Source organism: Rousettus aegyptiacus, unplaced genomic scaffold, assembly GCF_014176215.1.
Source record: "Rousettus aegyptiacus isolate mRouAeg1 unplaced genomic scaffold, mRouAeg1.p scaffold_m13_p_5, whole genome shotgun sequence".
NCBI classification, from domain to species: Eukaryota; Metazoa; Chordata; class Mammalia; order Chiroptera; family Pteropodidae; genus Rousettus; species Rousettus aegyptiacus.
This window is the reverse complement of record NW_023416308.1, coordinates 87,422,788-87,428,772: the sequence shown is the minus strand read 5'-3', so window position 1 is coordinate 87,428,772 and position 5,985 is coordinate 87,422,788. Positions and strand designations below refer to the sequence as shown.

At 44.5% G+C, this 5,985-nt stretch overlaps 1 pseudogene; it reads right to left on the bottom strand.

Annotated features, from left to right (window-relative positions):
• Window positions 1–2,106: 2,106 nt before the first annotated feature.
• On the bottom strand, window positions 2,107–2,224 carry LOC118603387 (annotated as a pseudogene).
• Between the last annotated feature and the right edge of the window lie 3,761 nt (window positions 2,225–5,985).

Genomic DNA, 5,985 nt, shown 5'->3' with positions numbered 1-5,985 from the left:
CGTTGCTTATCAAATTTGAGCAAAAATATGTTGACATCCCACTTTCCCAAGTGCTAGCTCAGCTCTTTGCTGTTCAACTGTGAGCGGGACCAGCTGTGTGTCTAGCTGGGGATTCAAACCCTTTCTGACTGCCCAGCCATGCTTACCTGGCCCCACAGACGCACAGGCCAGCGGGGGTGATGGGTGGGTTGGAGGTCTCTTCATCCCCAATGGCCCAGCCCCGTTATGTTCCGGGAGAGGCAGCCCACTGATCGCTTCTGCCCCTGCCACTGCTTAAACTCTCAAGGAAAAATATGCCATCAAGTAGTTACTGATCTAAATGTGGAAAGAGCGCTTCGTTTTCTCACGATGAAAGACATATTTGGGATCATCTGGTTTTCCAAGCAGATGCCCAGTTTATCTCACTTTAAATCAACTCTCTCTGACTGGACCCTTTCCTGGATGAATTAATTGAGCGTGGCTAAAACCAAAATGCTCTGTCGATTAAGGAGCTAGGCAAAGGGGCGCTGTGTCAAGGATGTCAGCTTGCGAGGAGGGTGGCAAGTTGTTTACTTCTATTCTCATAACAGAAGGAACAGGCAGGCTCAGCCCACTGGAAATAATTTTGAATAATCTCACTCTATTACTCGAAGCGAAATTGAGTCTGCTCAAGCTACCCTAGTGATCCGACATTCCAGTGAAACGGGGAAACTAATATCCAATTCATGCAGCATAAAATAAGTGACATAAGGAAAAGCAGGATGGAATCTGGAAGTTTTTAGTTTTCAATTTGTACGGCTTGTCTTCTATTACTGGATCAACTTGCTAATGTGGCTCACACAGAGGAGGGGGTTTCATTAAGTTGCTGGTCTTTAGTGGTGGTGGGCATGTGTGTGCATGTGTGTCTGTGTGTGTGGCAGCTATTGGTGTCTCACACTGATATCAGATATGCAATGCCCTGCATAAATCAAATCTAGAAAGAGAATTTGTCTAAGAAATGGAAAGGGAGCCCTGACTTACCAACTGGAGATCTTCTGGCTGAGGGGACAAATGGCCTGGAATTTAGATTTGACCCTTTCGAAAATGCTCCCAGTGTGAGGGGTTGGGCTAATTAGCTTCCCTTGCCCACCAGCTCCCATTGTACGTGCTCTCTCATAAGGGAACTGTCATCCACTGAGTCCAGAGGAAACCCTCAGCACCTCTCTTAACTCTTCCCTCCGTCACAGCCCTCACACCTTTCCAGCAGCTAAATAATTGGTTCTGGCTTCAAATTATCTGTTACTTCCATTCTCTCCTCTTTGTGCCTGGCTAAGACCTCAATCCTGTTTTTTAGTAATTCTAATTGCTCTTTATCCTGCCCATATCTCCCTGCCTTAAATCATCCTCTTTCTGGCTGCCAAATCAACGTAAGCACAGCTCTAATGTATCACTCCCTGCTCTAAAGTATTCGATGGCTCCCTACTGCCTAGTAACTCAATCTGAGCCCCCAAGTTTATCATTCAAAACTCTCCTTAGTTTGGGTTTCGTCTTGCTTTCTGAGTCTCAGGCATTCTTCTTCACTCATCCTGAGCTGCACCCCTGTGAAAATAATTCTGATTTTCTTGCACATGCTGCAGTTTTCTACCTGTGTATTTGCTCACACAGTTTACAGTACGTGAGTGCTCTACTCTGTTGGTCCATCTTTCAAGATCCAGTTCAGGTGTTACCTCCTCCAGGAAGACTTTCTGGTTCCTCTGGTTGGATATCTTCTTCCTCAGACCGCTCATTGCCCTTTCTCCCTGTTCTAGCCCAAGGTCAGTACATTGGGTCATAATTGAGTGCACGGGCCAGGAAGCCAAATGTTTAAATGAGAATCTTGGCTGTGGGGTCTTGTGCATGCCACTTAAATTCTCTGAGCTTCAGTTCTCTTCTGTGAAACTGAGCTAATGAGAGTATTTAGCTCTCAGAGAATTCTAGGAAATTAAAGGGGGAAATCAAGGTGACAGGCTTGGCATGGTGCTATCTACCTGGCAAGGGTTCAACGAGTATTTTTTTTTCCTAGTAACCTTTCTGCTCTGCAATAGTGCAAGCTTTATAAAGATTTCGCAAACTTATTGTTCAACCTAGTATTTTTTTTTTTTTTTTTGAAGCCTCCAGTACCTGGTCTTCCTAGGTGGTCTCCCATCCAAGTACTAACAGGCTCGACCCTGCTTAGCTTCTGAGATCGGATGAGATCAGGCATATTGAGGGTGGCATGACCGTAGACCAACCCAGTATTTATTGAACACCTACTACAGTCATGTTTTTTGTTAGGATTTGAGGATAAATAGAGATAAATAGGATATAGCATCTGCCCTCAAGGAGGTCATGGTCAAGGGCAGAGGAGATGAACTAATAAACAGCATCACAACACATTAGGTTAAGGGCTCCGATAGAAGTGAACACAAGTGAGGCAGCTTAGTGAGGTGCCTTAGCTTTCAGACTCCCTGGGCCTGAATCTCAGCTTGCTCACTTCCTAGCTGCATGACCTTGGGCTGTGCATCTGTGTTAACCTCTGTGCTTTGATTTTATTACCACTAAAATGTGGATAGTAAGTGGTACTTACCTTAGAGGATGGTCATAAGGATTCCACGGCTTGAGAATCAAATCGCACCTAGAACAGGGCCTGGCTCATTGTAAGAGCTCAGTAATGGCTAGTTATTATCCCAGAGCTCTTTGAGGCCTAATTGGTGCTTTTCCTTTGGGCGATTTCTTTCTCGGCCAGAGTGGTGAGCTTGTATAAGGATAAAGACTTCACAGTTGGGAGAAGCCATGAAAAAAGGGGGCATAAGACTTTTGGTGGTACACTTTGAAGCAGGTTTGACCTCCCATTTCCTATACCCAGAGAGTCTCCCCACCCTGCCCTTTTAGAATACACACACTCTAGCTTGCGCCTCGGATGCTGAGAATCCCCCTCACTTTTGCTGGGTGTGGTTAGTGCAAGTCATTGGCCAGTCTCACTTAATCTCTTAAAAGTTTCCGAGTGTGAGCAGCTGGCCTCTGCCCTCTTGGGCTTCTGTCGCAAAGTTTCCATTCAAAGAACCCTGCCCCCACACTTTCCTCATGCAGATCGTATAAGATGGGAAAAGATCTTATAAGATGGGAAAAGGCTAGGGCTTTATCAGGCAATTTTAACTAGCCTCAATACTGGTACAGGCTTTTGTGACTTTAGCAATCGGTCTTTGTGAAAAACATCACGGCCCCTCCCACCTCCCACCTCCAGACTTCCAGTCTGTGGCTCCATTTCCCAAATCTTCGCCTTCTCATGCCTTAATGTCAGTGACACTTGGCAGAGGGAGGCCTGGGTTCACGGCCTCGGCAGCCTTTTGTCTGGGATTACATTGTGTCGGCCCTCCCTGGTCTGAGATGACAGCTAAGGACATTCCCAGACACCACTGTCCGGAGAGATCTTTTGACCAAAGCAGGGCACATCCACCTCTGCCATGAGTCTATACTCTGGCCAGTCATTCGGAGAAGTATCAGAAAGAGCAGGGCCTAAAAATGTCAGGAGATCATGTGCAGTAAGTGTTGGGGGTAGAGTAGAGAATTGGGGTGATAATGTGGAGGATTATATGAAAGAAATTGTTTAAAAAGCAACTTTAACAAGTGGAAGGAAGTGAAGGACTTGGAAGTAAAGAATCGTTTATATTCCAGAAAAGGCAGCCTTTGTGAAAGCAGAATGGGTCCAGGGCTCTGTGAGTGTGTGTATGTGTGTGTGTTTGTTGTCATTGTTGTTGTTGGGAAAGGAGGAGAGAGCAAAGTTAACCTGAAGTCAATGCATAATTACACATCCCTTGTTCCTCTAGCTCACCCACAGTCTGTGAAGAAAATCCAGAAGTGTGTGGTTATGAACATGGACATGACTCTGACTTCCTCATCTGGTCCCCTCATAGCTCCAGCAAAAACACAAGGGACTCGTGGTGCTCCTTGGTGAACACAATTTTTTTTTTTTTTTTAAGAAGCGGCAACCCTTGGTTGACCTCACAGATTGCAAGGACCTTGTCAGTTTACAATCCCTTATTTTTTATTTTTTTTTTTTTACGCCTTTAGCACCTGGTCTTCCTAGGTGGTCTCCCATCGACATTTGGTTTCTGTAGCTCCTGCCTTAGATGATGACCCTCTGTTTGGGTCTCTCTCTTGTTCTCACAAAGTGGGGCCAACTCATCATTGTGATTGGAGTTAGCCTGGGTTGCCCAGATACTGCCCTAGCTGGGATAGAAAAGAATTTCCTCCCAATGGTGTCTCAACTCCTTCTTTAGGCTTCTTTAGGCTTCAAATACATACTTTTTTTTGACTTTAGCATTGTGGGGCTGAGTGATTAGAAGACTCTTGAGGGATACCTATCAGTGTCCCAATTTAAAGCCTATGGGCTCCTGAATTATCTCAATATCACCAAAAAAAAAAAAAAAAAATGCCTGCCTACCCAGGTAACCCTGGAGAGGCCGAGATAAATTTGGACTTCCCCTTGCTGCCTGGAATCCTTGCTGTAGCTGATGGGAGCCCCCATCCAGTTGTGTCAGTAGAAAAAGCACCTAACTGAGCAGGACTCCCATCCCCTGTGAGGCAGTGTGACATGTGACAGCCAAAGATGGAATCAGGCAGTCCAGGTTCAAACCTCATCCCTGACCTTTCCTAAGCATGAAACTTTGACCAAGTCATTGAATCTTTTCGAGTCCATTTTTTATTAAATACAAAATAGAAATAATAAAACATCTTCCTAGCAGGATTACTGTGGGAGTTAGAGATGACTCAAGTGAAATGAATGGCTTGGTGTCTGGCAGGTCAGTGATAATAGCAGCTTCCATTCATTTAGTTGCTTACTAAGTGCCAGACAATGTAATATATTCTTTATATATTTTAGTAGAAATAGTTTTCAGAGGCCATTTGACTCTGTAAGTCAAATAAATATAACTCTGCATAGTGTTCTATACTTTATCATTTTTATTTATTAATTACTTATTTGTTTATAAAACTTTATTTCAAAGACCCCTTCTGCATGATGGCAGACACTCAATTCATTCTAGTCATTGCTGGGAAATCACAGTCACCACAGTGTTCTCTACGTTGCATTGTGTTTAAGCTCAGTGAATTCAGAATGTTTCTTTTTTGCTTCTTCCCCTTGATGTGGCATTAACATTCTGGAGTTGAGTAGTATCCTGGCATGGGTGTGGATGGAGGGAAGGCTGAGGCTTCTGGCCCAAGGTTTTTGTTTTTTTCAATGATGGTGGCTGCCAAGATGTGTTTCCTGGGCTTTGGTCACTGGCATTCTTACTCCAGACACGCAGGCTCTGTTATGTCCCACCTGGTCCCTGGCTGCACTGTCTCTGCTGTTTTCTACAGTGGCATCTTTATTTCTTAATTCTAACACCATTCTTTGGAGTACAGGAAGACCTGGCTGTTTTCCAAGGCCATGCTAGGGCCCCTGGAGACTCATGGGTGCCCAGAGCCTTGGCCTCTGGAAAAACACCCTTGACTGCTCTTCTCCTTCTGCAACTGACACCTAGGGACAGGGACGCTGGTGCAGGGTGGAAGAGACACTTTCGTGAGAGTCCTGTTGCTTTCTCTCAGATGACCTCTCCATTCCTCCCACCTTGTAAGATTTTATGAAAACGAGTGGTGAGACAGGAAAAACTGGCCCTATCTGGTCTCATATTCTCCTAAATATTTTCTTTCTTACTTCTGGACTGAGAGCATTGACCTTAAAAGCCAATGTCTTTGTTCTCTGGTTCTACCATGGCAGCTTTTCAAAAGTGATAGGGGCTTTGGTCTAATGGACCTTACAAGCGAGGGTTGAGATGCAAGCAAGGAATGCAAGGTGGCTGTGTAAGGGAACATTCATCTTCTCACGACACAGACATTATTCTTATTTAATTTTTCATACAATCTATGATGTAGTTTCTGTTTACAACCCCGTTTTACAGATAATGATTTAAGGCTCAAAAAAAAAAACTAGGTGTTGGACCCAATTTATTCAACCACCAGATATTT